At 39.9% G+C, this 16,428-nt stretch overlaps 1 protein-coding gene across 2 annotated transcripts in view; it reads left to right on the top strand.

Annotated features, from left to right (window-relative positions):
- Positions 1 to 16,428, top strand: part of LOC128739068 (proton channel OtopLc) — a 95,357-nt gene that overhangs the window by 19,345 nt on the left and 59,584 nt on the right. The window lies entirely within an intron of this gene.

The following is a 16,428-nucleotide window of genomic DNA, read 5'->3' on the forward strand; positions in this document are numbered from 1 at the left end:
TGCGGTTATTTAATTAGTATTTTATTCTAACTAGCGTTCTTACGAAGCTATTGTTTCTTTAATCCGGCATCCGGCGAAAGCTTAATCATGCGATTGATTGAATCGATGACATCAGATTTAGAAGGTTCTGGCGTAGTTAACTTCTCAGGGCGTAACTTCTGAGTTATTAACAATAAATAATACCTGATTGGTTTACAAGCTTCATGTCACATTTAGCTCTGAAAATAAATCCATTTAATTCATTTGCTTCACGAGAATTGATGTCACACTTCAAAATGTCAAGAAAAAAAGACAATATAGAATGAGATTGAATATTCTTCGTTAAATTACCTATAATGAAAAAAAAACTAACATAAGGGACTACTTTTCTGAAGAGGAATGCAACTGTCATTTCTGATATAGTTCCGACTGCAATTTCCGGAACTGTCATTACCGCCAACAGTGAGCGCAGCGGGAGGCAACCTAATGCTTCCGCAATTCATCAACCACCCATCGTGGAAGATTGTCCCTTGATTAATCACCAATCCCCGAAAAAAAAGGAGGATGGAGTGCAATCACCACTCCATTACCCGCTACGCGTTTTTTTCATTTCATTCAACCATCTCTTGTGGCACAATGTACTAGTCGAGACGTTAGCTTGGCCAACACAAAGCTAGACTTATTTTTGCTCATTTCCATAAAATAAATTTCTGTAAATAGATAAATAATTCATATCGTTTCTTGACAGTTTGACACTAATAATGTAATAACTAAATATGAAAATGGCAGTGACACGCAGTTTTTCGCGACTTTGTAGGTTAGGGAAGTTGTTTGGACTTCTCTTCACCGTAGCACAATGCCGAATGCAAAATATAATTTTCGCATCTTTTCAAGCCAGGTCAATTTTTGGACAAATAGAGCTAAATCCATTAACTCTTTCCATAGCACGCACGTTAATAGTAATTTCTGCAATGAAAGTGGTGCTCTAAGCTTTCTTACTATTTAGATCGAAAAAAAAATGTTCATACTTTATAACCAGGTTTGGTTTTTCGAAGGCAAACAGCGGTTTCCAGACGAGTTGGGAAACTATCCTTACACACCCGCAGGGCTTGGTGGTAATTTTCATATTGTCACAGTTAGAATTGCACAGGAACTTCCTGCGTCACGGGGCGTTGAACACTCCAGTTAATAGTTGCCTAGCAGGGACCGGTCAAAAGTTACGCTTCGATAGTTCAGTTAGTTTCAGTCTCTCTTTTAGCTGTATTTGCTGCATTCACATTAGACTGATTCGCGCAGATTTTGTTTTATCTCCTATGCGGTGATTAATCACCGCAGCATAAAATATAAAGTCATAAAAGTTGAAAGTTTTGATCACGAATAAAACGATAGTTAAAATAAATATGAAAGTGACCCACTGCGCTGGCAGAAAAGATAAGCATTACGTACCATTCTAACAATCCCTCATGCAATGCAGGTAACTATAACTTTCCATTCGCAGTGTTTTCATTTGGAAAACTGGACCACCGTTTGCCCCATGGGTACGTACCGGGCACAATGAACCGCGCTTTTTAAGGTGCAGCAGGAAAAAGTTTATTTCTTGATATGCTCATAATGACTGTGGCTATGGCTATGGAAATGGGTTACGTATAAGTAGATAAACTATTCTTCTAGCCGCTGGCTGGGCAAAGAGGGGTTTTTGTTTGGAAATGGGAATAAATGCTTCTTCATTTTTAAACCCATTAGTACCAAACCTACCTATAGCAGAGCGCGGTAATGAGAGATAACATGTTCGCTAACGACCAGGACCGACTAAGCCAACCTACTCGGAATAATTAAATTTCCTGCCGATGAAACTGCCGGTCAATACAATTGCTTTCTAGTGTGGGGAGGTGTTGAAATGAATTTAAAATTATTTTACCGGTCATTTGTTCTGAATGTCACCTAAACAGAAAAGTTGAAAATTAATCAATTCTCTACAAGACGACCATGAAACCACTTTACCGTCAACCAACGCACAATCTTAACGCTGAGCTGAACCGATCCGATCCGATAGTTAATATTCAACAGTGTTCTACTCTGCTTGGCGGTTATGAAGTCATCCCGGGGTTTGCAAAGCCGGCGGATTCACCAAATTATTATATTGGCTCGATCGATCGAAGCCGTTTGCTGTTTTTGGAGTGCGATGGTAATTCCAGTCCGACATCGTGCTCGAAATTGTAAATTAATCTACGTCAACAAATAAAGACGCCGTATCTGTCTGCAAGCATAAACAAACCCGAATGATCTTTCCGCAAGAATTTTCACATTGGCGGGCGATTGTAGCGCCATCCCCTGGGCCTGGGCCTGCCAGGATTGGTGTCTGTTTATATAAATCGAATCGCCCGATGGGGTGTTCAAACTTTCGCTTGTTGCAACAGCAAAACAACAATAACAGACCGCCATAAAACATCACTCGGGCTGTCGCTCGCGGTGTCAGCCGTGTCCGGCAGCTCCGGCAGTAAGCGTTTAGCGAGAATAATTACGACGACGACGACGATGATGATAATAATGACTTTGTTCTGCTCTTACTGCACTCCCCGACCGTGGCCGTGGTGCCCGCCAAACAACAGTAAAACACTCGATCGGACCGGTTTAACATTTACGGCCGCTGTGCGGCCCCCTCACCACGCACGCAGTGGAGTTGGATTATCATAAAAATGTCGTCGCGGTTGGCTAACTCCAACGCGAATCTGGCCGGTGTAATCTTTATAGATTTCGTCGTTCTGACCGTTTTGATTATTATGAAATTTTAGTTGATGAATGAAGTTCCGTTCAGCGGAAGATAATGGGACAGAGAGGAAAAAAATTCGAAGAAAGAAACGTGCCGGTGAAAATAATTTATCGAACAAAAGGGCCAGACACGCAAGTTTTCGGGTTGGGGTTTGGATTGGTTTGCTCGCAGGGAAATTTAATGGTGATTTTATTGGAAACTACAGTCTGATCTAGTGTAATGATTACAATACAGTCACGAATTTATAATTACATGAATATTATTCCCTACGCAACGAAAACGTTATTTTATTGTGTCTATTAACAAACTTCAATGATTCTTAGGGCAAACAAAAGAGGCCCTTAAACGGCAACGAGCAATAAAAGTACCTAGAATGAATAAAATTAACTCTCTGGAATTAATAACTATTATTCATTTGAAGATTAGCATTGTCGATATTCGGAAGCTTTGTCCCTTGTCCCAAATTAAACATTAGGTATGAACCAATTAGGTACAGTAGGATTTCGAATTTGGCAACAAATGCGTGGCGACCTGCGGTGAGACGTAGTCCTACGGCAATAAAAATATTATTGTTCGAAACATTCTATAAAACCGCATACTTTTTTTTCCTGAACACACTTAGCGTAACATTTTTCCGTCATCTTAAGTAGGTTTTATTTCTAATTCCCGTCGTAGTAAGTAAAGCCATTCTAATTTTCATCATTTGTTGGATGGATTTAATGAATACTCCAAAAGTTCTTGTGCTGATTTGACTAAAACACTCTTACCTTCTGATCCGTGAACTTTGAAATCACTGAAAAGCGATCATTAAAGCATATTATTGAAATTATGCAACTGACTTTATTTCTTAAATTCATCGTACCGTTTTAAAATCCGTCCATCAAAACTTTTCATCGTCCGAGCTAAAAATCACAACACTGTTTACGAAGCAAACGCGCAAGTACTTGTGTAGGACGGCATGACAAATGTAATTCTGCAAAATTTCTGCAGGTCTGGCAAGTTTTCCTGGCCTACAGAGCAGGATTATTGATGCTTATACTGCAAACTGTCCGTTAATCACGCGGACAGTCTGCCGTGACGTACCCTGGTGGAATAAATCGCTCAGCAACCTTCGTCGGGAGGCTAGGCCACGGTGCTCCAGATAGCGTTATTATCAAAAAAATTCTCCATAAAATCTGAGTATACCAGTCGATTTGTATTACTTTCCACCATCTTCAGTCAAAATTTTAAAAAAATGGTAGGCACACTTTTGGAGAAACGGCCATTTAAAGTTAAAAAGGCATAAATCTCGTAGAAAAAGACAAAATACATATACAATTGTGCTTACACGGTGCTCCCGGACCATTATTATCAAAAAAAAATCTCCATGAAATGTGAGTACACCAGCCGATTTGCAGCACTTACCACTATATATGGATGAAATTTAAAAAAAGCGTAGGCACGGTTTTTGAGGTATGCCCTTTTAAAATGAAAAGAGCAAAAATTAGAAGAAAATTGACGCAATGTCTATACAAATACGCTTGTTTAGTGCGCACAAGAGTACCAAATATCGGTAGAAGTATTTTAATATTTTTGAGATATGCTGCATGCAACATAACAGAAATATGAATGACTTAATGAGTTTTGTATAATAATTATAAATTATTATATAAAGTCGCTTGCCACTCACTAAAGAAGGCTTGTAGTTTTGGCTAGGACTAGCCTTCTTTAGTGAGTGGCAAGCTTTAGACATAAAATATTGTAGTATTAAAAGGAGTTTTCCAATTTGTTCTCGCATATTAATGAATTTTGCTTTAATTAATTGCATATTTGTGAATATGTGTAGAGTAAAGAGGGGCAAAAGTGTGATTCAATGGTTTATCAGTGCAGATTGCACGTAATTTGACAACATTAGTTTGAATGGTCGAATACTGAGATAGCTTGAATTTATCGTAAACATTTGTTGTTTATGAAGCATAATTGCTGAATTAAGTGTAAATGTTACTTTGGAGCGGTTTTGATGTAATATTTCGTTATATGGCAAATACGGCTCCTGTTGATATGGAGGTTATTGCTTGTTGAAACATTGCAGCAGCGTTTCGCATCACTCAAACACCTATTTTAAAAATGCGGCGAGAGAAATTCTCAAAATATATTTCTATTTCCATAATTTGATCAAACCACTTAAAAAGTCTTGTAGGGCAAAAATGCGATTCATGGGCGGAGCAAAAGTGCGATTCATGGACAAGTAAATAATGCGTTGTAATTATGAATTGGATTCAAACGAACTTTTGCCACGCTAGTGGGCATTTTTATTTTTCGTAAAACTTTCCTACGATTTTCTTCGTGAATATCCATTAGAGTAAGGTGGGGCATAAGTGCGACATTTGAAGTTGTCTTCAATTTTCATGAAATGAAGCACACAGTAAACTATATTTAATATTGATGTAACAACTCAACATCTTCACATTCAGCTATAAATCATCTGGAGTAATAGTATTAAAATTCATCATTTTTCTGATCAGGTGCCTGATCGCGAGGCAAAAGTTCGAACTTTGAATTTATGAAATTAGTGCACTTGCTAATACACCAATTGAATTGCACTTTTGTCCCATTTGGTGCTTGGCAGGATTTGATTAAATTATGTAAAATAGAAATATATTTTCTAAATTTTTCTCATCGCATTTTCAAAAGAGATGCTTGAGTAATGTGAAATGCTACTTCAACTATGTTTATATTGCGTTTCCTATATTGCGAAATAAAACATCCAAACCGCACTAATTGAACATTTCCATTTAACTCAGCAATTATGATTCGTAAATAATAAATGTATACGATGGACTTTAAGCTGTCAAAGTATGTCAAGTCCATATCAATGTTGTCAAATTATGCGGAATCGGCACTGATAAATCATTGAATCTGACTTTTGCCCCACCTTACTCTATCTCAAAAAAATAAATCTTACATTAACTTTTGTGTAGTGCAGAACAAGGCCTACTATGTTCTTTTTATGATAATGACAGCAGTATGCTTATTGCAAATCATTGTGTGATAAAATAAGCACAATTGTATATGTATTTTGTCTTTTTCTACGAGATTTATGCCTTTTTGACATTAAATGGCCGTTTCTCCAAAACTGTGCCTACCATTTTTTTAAATTTTGACTGAAGATGGTGGAAAGTAATACAAATCGACTGGTATACTCGGATTTTATGGAGAATTTTTTTTTATAATAACGCTATTTGGAGCACCGTGTAGGCGTTTATTCAACAGGGCAACAGGGCGCAGAGCTTCGCAAAGCCAAAAGAAAGTCCAGAGTCAAGTTTTGCGAAAGTATCCAAACTCTGCCTGTGGCGGCGCGACTCCAAAAAGCGTTAGCCAAGGACCATGATAATGGCCTAGGGCAATTGAAAAAATAAGATGGCAGTCTCGCTGTTACTACTAGGGAAACGTTGGAGATTCTTATGAACACGCATTTCCCTGGTTCGACAGTGTCCACTGAAAGCGACGTCGGCGCGCAACAGCAAGTTAGGTCGTCGCGCAATGTGTCAACCGACTCGGTTTTACTTGCGCGCCGGCTGTTTACGGAGGCTTCAATCGATTGGGCACTCAGCTCCTTTGAACCAATGAAGTCTCCGGGTCCGGATGGCATACTTCCCATCTTCTTACAAAAAGCGGACGAGATTATAATGTCCGAGCTCATCAACCTCTTTCCTGCCAGCTTCACGTTGGGACATGCCCCGGCAAGCTGGCGGAAGGTCAGGGTGGTGTTCATACCTAAGGCAGAAAAAAAGATAAAACTATGCCAAAAGCTTTCAAACCAATAGTCTGACATCAACACTTCTCAAGTTGATGGAAAAAATCACGGATAATCACATCCGTAGCGAGTTTCTAAAGAACACTCCTTTACATGACAATCAACATGCTTATCAATGCGGGAAATCTACGGAAACCGCACTTCACTGCCTAGTGACGCTAATTGAGAAGTCGCTTCAATACCAAGAGACGGCACTTTGTGCTTTTCTTGACATTTAAGGTGCCTTCGATAACACGTCATTTGCCCCATTTAACACGGTTCTCCTTAATAAAGGAACTGATCAGCCGACAATGAGCTGGATTGAAGCAATGCTGTCAAGCAGGGAAATCACAGCTTCATTGGGAGATACGTCGGTCACAATCTCAGCGATCAAAGAATGTCCTCAAGGAGGAGTTCTCATTGTCTGTAAACTCCAATATCTCATGGTGCCTACGAGAGGGGCTTAATATAAACCCCTCCAAAACAGTCGTGATACCATTTACTAGGCGGAGGAGACATACTCTTACTCCCCCTACACTGAATGGAATCAGACTAAGCTTCAGCAATGAAGTTAAACATCTGGGTATTATTCTGGATCATAAATCGCTCACCTAGACTATACTGTCAACAAAGCAACAACAGCCATCTGGGCATGTTCACTGTTTGGCAAAACCTGTGGAATGAATCCTCAACTAGCCCTTTGGTCATACACTACTATTGCACGGCCTAGGCTAACTTATGCCGCTCTTGTATTGTGGCCAAAGGTGAATAAGGTGACAGCTCAGTCCAAGCTAAACAAAGTTCAACGCCTGGCATGTATGTCAGTGACCAGCGCTATGCGCACAACACCAACTGCAGCCATGGAGGCAATGTTATGCTTGCTACCTTTACATCTCCATGTGAAGAAGGTAGCCGAACTCGGTGCACTAAGGCTGCAGAGGTGTCGTAACATACTTGAGGGGCATTAAATTGGTCACCTTCGCGTACTAAGGGAGTTCAAACTATCACCCCTAGTAACGACAATCTCTGACTGAATGGAGGCACGACCTAACATGGGTGTTCCGTACAGTGTAATTGATACTGATCGCGCTGTATAGAGCAATGGGGGGCCTGTTCTTCCATCCGGTACCATCTGCTTCTTTACAAATAGATCAAAAATTGGGACTTGCACAGGTTCTGGAGTCTACGGACCCGGAATAAAGGAAGCTCTTCCAAGCTTGAGCAAATGGCCCACCGTGTTCCAAGCGGAAGTATATGCAATATACATCTGCGCCATGATATGTCTAAAACGAAAGTATAGGTATGCTAAAATCGGAATCTTCACGGACAGCCAGGTTGCACTACTGGCTCTCTAATCCACCAAATGTGCATGTGAATTAGTTTGGGAGTACAACACAATCTTGAAGGAGCTCTCCCGCCAGAATAAAGTTTCATTGTTCTGGGTGCCTGGAGCTGAACACTGCGGAATCGAGGGCAATGAGCTTATCGACAGCCTAGCGAGACAAGGATCTGCTCATCAGTTCATTGGCCCCGAACCGTTTCTGGGCACCTCCATATCCGCTGTCAACTCAACAGCGAATAACTGACCTGGGAAAAGCTATAAATAGCATCCAGTTGGTATAAAGCACAGGGCTGTAGACAAGCTAAACAGTTTATCTACCCAGACCCTGCAGTACTTACCTTAACGCGTAGGGAACTGCGCACAATCACGGGACTCCTCACCGGATATTGTCCCACTCTTTACTATTTAAAGAGAATTGTCAAGGTCTTAGCCGACATTTGCCGCTTTTGCAATTTAGAACTAGAAAGTTCAGCGCACTTACTTTGCTCCTGTGGAGCTCTTGCGTCTTCCAGGTTCAGCCTCTTCGGAAGCTACCTATTAACTCCATACTCAGTATGGAAACTTCGTCCCAAGAAGGTAGTTGGTTTTATTAACCATGTAATACCTAATTGGGGCACAGTCTTACAACCCAGCTCAACTCCATCAATGGGTATGAGCAATCCGTAAACTGTGTACAGCAATCGGGGCCAGCTACAAAAGACAATCTTCGTGACTGTCGCAGTGGCATTTTTCAACCCAGTGCCCTTCTGGCATACAAAAAAAAGTTTTCCTGGCTGTAGTATAACGACAATGCCTTGCGTGAGTTTTTTTCATTTATAAATGACGGAAATTAAAACGATTAGGCGACATTTTCTTCTTCGTCGCACGTCGGTAAACATGTAGGAAATTTGGCTGGAAGAACTTCTTTAATGATAAAAAGCATTTAAATAGATCTCAGTTCACTTTGATTGATCGCGTATGATAGACAACAAACAAAAATAATAGGGAAAAACTAGTTTTGCATTGTGTGTCATAAAAATGCTGATATCCAAAATCGAACCATGCCAAGGCAGGAATTCATAGGTGACGTAGGACTACGTTAGTCTCTTTGTAGCGATAGTAGGATGTATCCATGTATGTAATAATACGATTCTTCATGTATACAACCTACATACGCAACGTTTATCAAAGTAGTAACATTGTATACGTTCAATCATCAACCGATTTTGGAGTTATATCCATGAATTGATAGAATCTATTTTATTAAAACCAATCGAAGTCACACGAAACAAAATAGTAAATAAATTTTCATAATCTGTTTCTACGTTAAATAGGGCTTTTCCTCTGGTAATCGGTAGACGGTACGCGCGAGTTTTCAAAAAGCAATTTACGCAAAACTTTTCTGCAGTTTAAAAAAGAAGAACACTGATCATAAAGCATTTACAAGTTGCAAACGTTTTTGAAGTGACAGAAAATGTCGCCCGTGACCAGTAAACTTATTCCCGCCGTTTGTTGGTCGTCCGCAACGGCGAAAAGTTCAACTTTTCCCTCGTTGCCTGTGTTATTATGGTCTAGGACTGGGCAAGAAAATATAATAAACTCTTCAATCGTTGTGTGATCCTTAAAAGGACCGATTGTTTGATTATCATAGCTCTAGCTTGCAATAAACTTGCACTAACGCACCTAACGGTGAAATTGAAGTTCCGATAACCGCTAACCAGGCACGGCTTGTTGCAACGGACCAGCCAGAAAGCCTCAGCAGCTATGCGATCGACGAAGCCGTTCATGAATGGCCAACTGCAAGTGACATGGCTTAATTCTGGTCGTTTTGTTGTCGCGAGCAGCAAATTTCCTGCTAATTCTAGAACTTCAGCAGCCAGATATTCCATCACGGCAGCGAGACGAGTGCTCCAGCTCCAACACGCTCAGCATACTTTCCTTTCTTCAACAGCTGATGAACACGACCAACTGACGACGATGTGCACCGTAAGGCAAACAATGTTTCAAATACAACCTTTAAAATTATGCCACGGATGTGACTCGAAAACTGCCTGTCCGATCCGATGTGTCGCAAGCTAGCTACTTGCCGATGTGTCGCCAACGAAAGCCGCTGACCGAATGACGATGCGCAGTAAAAGGCATAGCAGCCAAAACCCCTATCGTTCACTGGCGGTCGCTTGGTGAATTTGGATGTCTACGTTACCTTATCCGAAGAAGCAGTAACAGCTAAAGCTTAACAATTTTCGATTGGATTCTGTAGGGCGTAAATTAAATACTGTCGATTCGGGTGAAATTGATCACCACGGACCAACGAGTAAAAAACTCATTATTCTACGTTTACACTGATTCATAAAGCTGTATATGCACCCATTCATATAAAGATTGAGTTACAGATGAAAGTCATTTGGATTTCAGCACGATTGATCTTGTAAATAGCTTGATTTTTTAAAATTTATTATTTTGATCGAATCGCAATTTTCAAAATGCTCGATAAAACTCTTTGCCGTTAACAAAAATTTCGTTGCAGCAGAAAGTTTTAATGAAACTAATTCGGTTCTCTAATTATCTGGCTGTGCTTTGATAGTTTCCATGAATAAAATAATGCGAAAGAATTTGTTTAATGTGACCTTTTACAAAATAAAACGAATGATAACATCATGAGCTGAGACAACATAGATTTCTAGTTCACTATGGCTGCGAAATGGAGCCGCCACCTGCGAAAGTTTGTTCTTTCTGTGAAGCAGAATGGAGATTTATAAAAGAGTGCAAAAGACAGACAATACTTCGCACAAATTTTACAAACGCTCCATATGGCAGTTGCATGAGAGTGCTAGAGATCGGTTTGTGCCTACATAGCGAAATGCAACTACACATTCAAAGAGACAGTCAAGCTCCCGTATATGAGGAGAATTAAATTATTCTTTTCACTAGATAGGTGAAGATTGTATACGTAAATCGTACATTTACACATATATACAGCTATGTTTAAACAAAAAATCGCGAATACGATGCTAAAATTTGCTTAATTTCTTTTTTATCGTTCATATTTATTTAGCAGCCGCATCATCCATGCTAATGTAGAGCTGTCTGTCTGATTTTTGTGCTAGTTGCTATACGCGACATTGTTGCCTACATGCAGGATGTTATGTTGCCTATCTCGAAATTGCCTATTTCAATTTCACGATTACAATAAGTTTTATCTAAAATAAAGCTATTTAAATACGATATACATGATACTGTCGTGTAGCCAGCACTACAGTACTTATTTTAAAATTCAATCATCGTCTTAAATATGTTTCTATTCAAAGTTATTTAAAAAAATACTCGTAAAAGTGATCAATTTCACCCGAATTCACGGTACAATCATAAGGAAGCTTAAGCTTAAGTGCTAGGGAAGCACTGACGAGGGAAGGCAAAACAATGAAAATCATTCAATTTAACAATGACGCGCATAGAAAATTAATAATTTTCTATACTTTCAATATTTTCCAAATCGATTTTCCGATCAATTGGTGTAAATATCTCGAAAATCTATTGAAAATTGACTGAATTATCAGCCGAAGCGTGAAAACCCATTTCCACTTTGATGACGTCATTTCCAACAACCAATCACGAAGCGAGAATTCTGGTAAAACAAAGGTTCATTATTTTCAATTTTTCAATAGTTCAACATCAAGAATCCATACTTTTCTTCATTTGGAGCAATTCTTAGAAGATTTTCCAATCGATTGGTGTAAGAATATTGAAACTCGATCGGGAAACCACTAAGCTATTAGCATTCAAACGACAATTCCGTCCGTGGGAGGCGCGCATTTGTTTCTTTGGAGCCGCTTCCTTTCATGTATGTAGTCTTCGACGCATTTATTTTCAGCCCAATTCAGCCCAAAGTCATCTGCAAAGTCTGTAAGTTGGCTACCCTTTGTGAAAATCGTGCCTCTTGTTTGATGCCCGCCCGTTGGATCACCGCGTCAAGAGCGATGTTGATGCAGGATAAGCCGTGACGGTTGTTTCAACGCTCGCCGAGAGCATCCCAGATATACGCACGAAGCGCAGCACTCGATCTAATTTAGCTCTGATCAGTCACAGCAGTTTATCCGGAAAACTGCGTTCGTGCATTATCTGCCAGAGCTGATCTCGATCGCCTGTATCGTATGCTGCTTTGAAATCATTAAAGAGGCTCGTTGTACTCCCGACATTTTTGCAAGATCTGTCGGATGACGAAAATTTGGTCCGCAGTGGCGCGAGCCCCCATGAAGCTCCCCGTAATTCCCTACGAAACTTTGTGCTATCGGTAACAGGCAGCGCAACAAGATCTGGGAGAGTACCTTGTAGGCGGTGTTTATCAGCGTAATGCCGCAATAGTTGCAGTAGTCGAGCCAATCGCGTTTTTTGTAGATGGGTAGGCCACTCCTTCCATCCATTCCAAGCTTCACCCCCTCTTAAATTTTGAAAATTACTCAGCGTTTTTCGGCCATGTTTATAAAGCTTTGCCGGTAGACGGTCCTTACCAGCGGCTTTTTTGGTCTTCAGCAACCCGATTTCTCGTTTGACTTCTTGGAGATCAGGTGCTGGAACATTACTATCTTCCATGGGTACTCCTAGGTTAATTTCCATTATGCAACTTCGCCCTTGAGGTGATCATCGAAGAACTGCTTCCGCCTGTCGACCATCTCGCGCTCGTTTGTGATTAGATTCCCTCCCTCGTCGCTACATATGTCAGGTTCCGGTGTGTAGCGGTAGCCCTTATAAGGTAGGTTTACCTTCTCGTAAAACTTACGCCTGTCATTAGCTCGAAACAGTTGAAACAGGATTGTGGTCCTCTGCTTCCTAGCTCGTCGATATTTGGGCAAGGGAACACAACTCCATTGTGGATATCTTTGCGTAGAAAAAAGGTGCTTCGGATCACCGGGCCTCGGGAAGCAGTGAAGTTTATACATCGTTGGCCGTTATCGTTCCTGTCGGTGTGCAGGCTATGGGGAGCTATCACTAGTCTATACTTTTCTTCCCTACTGATGTGGGCAAGTGGCCCACTCTTTAGAAGGTTCCTAGCACCTTTATAAAAGTAAGGGTACAAGCTCAAGTGGTCTTACTACGCTCCGCTGAAAGCATCAATAAAACTGATTATGTTTTTCGCCTCTTGATAGTAACCGCCGTAATGCATTGATGCTTTTCGTTTTATTCTGTCAAAGCTATAAAGCATAAAACTTGCTGTGGTAAAAAGATAAATCAGTCACTGAAGTTTTTGGAGCGTCCTAGTAGAATACGAAACCTAAAAATTAAAAAAGAAGAAAACTTATCCAATTTAATTCTACTATGTATATTTTATTCACGACAGATACGTATTTCGCCTACGACTTGCAGGCAATTTCACAGTTTTTATAGGAGATATGGGTACGAAATCTATGTGTGGGTAATAGTGTAGGTAGACAGATACAACGTTTGTCTGAGACTACCTGTGTACGTATATACAATTGGTGTAGGTAAACTAACTCTATTGTAAACTAAATTCTATTGGTGAACTAATTCTATTGAAAGAGTCTGAAATCTAAAACATTAATTAAATTAAGGGAAACCTGAAAAAGCTAATGGGATTATACGAATAATGTGAAACCGGGATCTGAGAAGAGAGAGAGAGCGAAGTTTTTAGCCAGCAATTGTCTCGTCTGAGTGTGTCCCTGTATGTCTGTATTTTGGCACATAATTAAAAAGCCAAGAAAAACCGTTTCCAGGGTCTTTGTTTAGTAAAGTGGAGGAGCACCTCTTGTAAATCTATAAACTCTCCGCTGCATCCATCTTCCACGCAGAGCAGTTGTTAATTACTTTTGCGTTGTCAATGGTCAGCGGATGGTTGTCGTTGAAGACGTGCTCAGTCACTTTTGATCTAAAATGATGTGTCAGAACTTTCTCGGCATCTCTTGATGCTTTTGTTACCTCTGCCAAGTGTTCTTTAGTTCGTGTTTCCAGATTCCTTCTAGTCTGACCGATGTAAACCTTCTCGCAATGTGGGCAACTGATTTCATAAATTCCTGATTGTCTGTGTTCTTCAATCGGGTCTTTAGTTGATCCCAACTTATTTTTGAGCTGGTTATTTCGGCTCGTGTAGATTAGATCATTTCCAAATTTCCTCATTTTCCAACGGAGAGGGCGTGTAATGTTTCCGTCGTATTCTACTGCCACTCTCTTGAGTTTTGGTGTGATTGGTGTAAGTGTTGTGAATGATTTTTTGTATGCGTCTCTTCTTTTTTTGGAAATCATGTTCTGGATTGTCGTTTCTTTATATCCGTTTAGTTTTGCTATTTCAAGAATGTGAGCTAGTTCTTTTTGTTTTCCTAGCTCTCTTAACGGTAATGTTTCCATGCTATGTATCACGTGCAGGAAAGCTGCCATTTTGTGTTGGTGGGAGTGGTTAGATGAGCTAGGTATAACTCGTTTGGTGTTTGTTGGTTTTCTATAAATTTCAATTTCTGTTTCTGTGCTTTCAATTTGTTTTATTATTATGATATCCAAAAAAGGAAGTTTTCCGTCTTTTTCTATTTCATATGTGAAGTGTATGTTCCTATGTGTACCATTCATGGCTGCTAGAATGGTTTCCATCTCTCCTTTTTTGATTATGCTAAAAATGTCGTCGCCGTAGCGCCACCATCTGGTTGGGAGTACCTGGTTTTGTTCCAGCTTGTTTTCAAGGTTAGCCATGAATAGTTCGCACAGAAACGGTGATAAAAGATTGCCCATCGGTGCACCTTTCAGTTGTTTGTAATAACTGTCCCTGAATATAAAGTAATTCTTCTCCATACACAAACGTGTCAGCTTCAAATATGCTCCCACCTTTTTTTCTCCTTGATAACGCAAGGAACTCATGCTGTTTCAATAGCCAGTCTTCCAAGAGGCTTATCGATTCTTTCACGGGGACGCTTGGGAATAAGGCCGTAACATCGAAAGAGACCATTATGTAGTCTTCTACTAGTTCTCCCAATGTTTTTAGGTACTCGACGACTTCTCGTGTGCTACTGACAGAACGGCTCGGGAATTTTATAGGCATTTTTTGAAACTCGGTTCCCAACCACTTGGCAATCTTTTCCGTGGGTGATCCGTTTACCGTTATTATTTCCCGCATCTCCGTTCCTGGTTTGTGTATTTTGGGTTGTCCTTTTATTCTGGGTAATGTAGGGTTTGAAGTTCGTAATTTTCCGATATCGTCTCCTAGCGCCGGTTGGCATTAATTGTAGGATTAACTCGCTTAACTATTTCGGGTAGTGGTTTGTTGTCTATATGGGCCGTTGTTGATTTTTTCCAACATCTGGTGATCGTAGTCCTCCTTACGTATCTGTCGTGAATAAAATATACATCGTAGAATTAAATTGGATAAGTTTTCTTCTTTTTTAATTTTTAAATCAGTCAACCAGCTTTGTTAACTTAAAAATATATTTCTCAAACTGGCTTTTCTCTCTGCACCTGAATTCTTCCAGGCAAAAAACTGCCTGTCTCATTTGAAAATAAACTCTTGTTTGACATATCATATAGAACAGTTTTATAACCAGCTAAAAACATTCTATAGTTTTGTCACAACAAAAGTATCATAAATAATTCCAAATGACATTAGAATTGTTACTTGAATATAGTGCCCTACTAGCATGGTTGTTATAAAGATGTTGTGGTAACCGAAATATGACCAGTTTCGGTCGTAATTCGGTTGCTTCAACTAAATGGACCTAAAGTATGCTACTTGGATGAACATTCTTTGTAGATTGCACGAAAACTGAATATTTATTTCTGTTTCTTGAAATTACTTCACAAGCAGAATGTTCTAATAAGAATTTTTCAAGCTAAATATGAAAATGAAATCCTGACTCAATCTAAGGGATTGAGTTTGAACAGTAAAATACCAGATAATTTCTACGTAGACTCTACTACTCTACTACTTTATCAAGAAAGTACAAACACTTCTAGAGTAAAAAGCATAATAATAATTTTATTGGCAAAGTTCGCTCCGCAAATGATCTCATGATGGTGCAATACTTTCCCGCTACAACTGGTCTTTGTTGTGTAAACAATCCATCCTATCTCCTCTCTAGAATAGGCGATGATGATGACTAGTGCAGTAGTAAATTGCCGTTCGTTCCAAAGTGCCAAAAATATCAAAACAAGTGTCCGAAACGGTGCAATGTTTACCCAAACTCGTCATTAATTTCCAGCAGGAAACGAATGAACACAACAAACAAAATCTTCCTCCGTGACCATCCAAGTGACCTACATTCATTCGCGATGCGGTGGAATGTTACCACCGACGACGACGATCCAGGCAGGCACTCGTCAGTGTGAAAAACAAAACATACAAATTATGATAGTCTCTCTCGCCTGCTTTGTTCCATTAGTAGCAGCGACGACGAGAAAAATTGGGAAAATATCGGGTTATTGACATCCCGTTTTCTGTTGTTTTTTTTTTTGTTTGTGTTTTGCTTCGCGTACGGCCGTCATTGTTGCACTGCACCAGTTGCATTTCTTAAACGTTGCTGAAACGGAGTGTTCTTTGGTTTGACAACTTTTTCCGGTTGCTGTGCTGTATGCACGTATACATCGATTGGT

The sequence above is a fragment of the Sabethes cyaneus genome, chromosome 1 (genome assembly GCF_943734655.1).
Source record: "Sabethes cyaneus chromosome 1, idSabCyanKW18_F2, whole genome shotgun sequence".
NCBI classification, from domain to species: Eukaryota; Metazoa; Arthropoda; class Insecta; order Diptera; family Culicidae; genus Sabethes; species Sabethes cyaneus.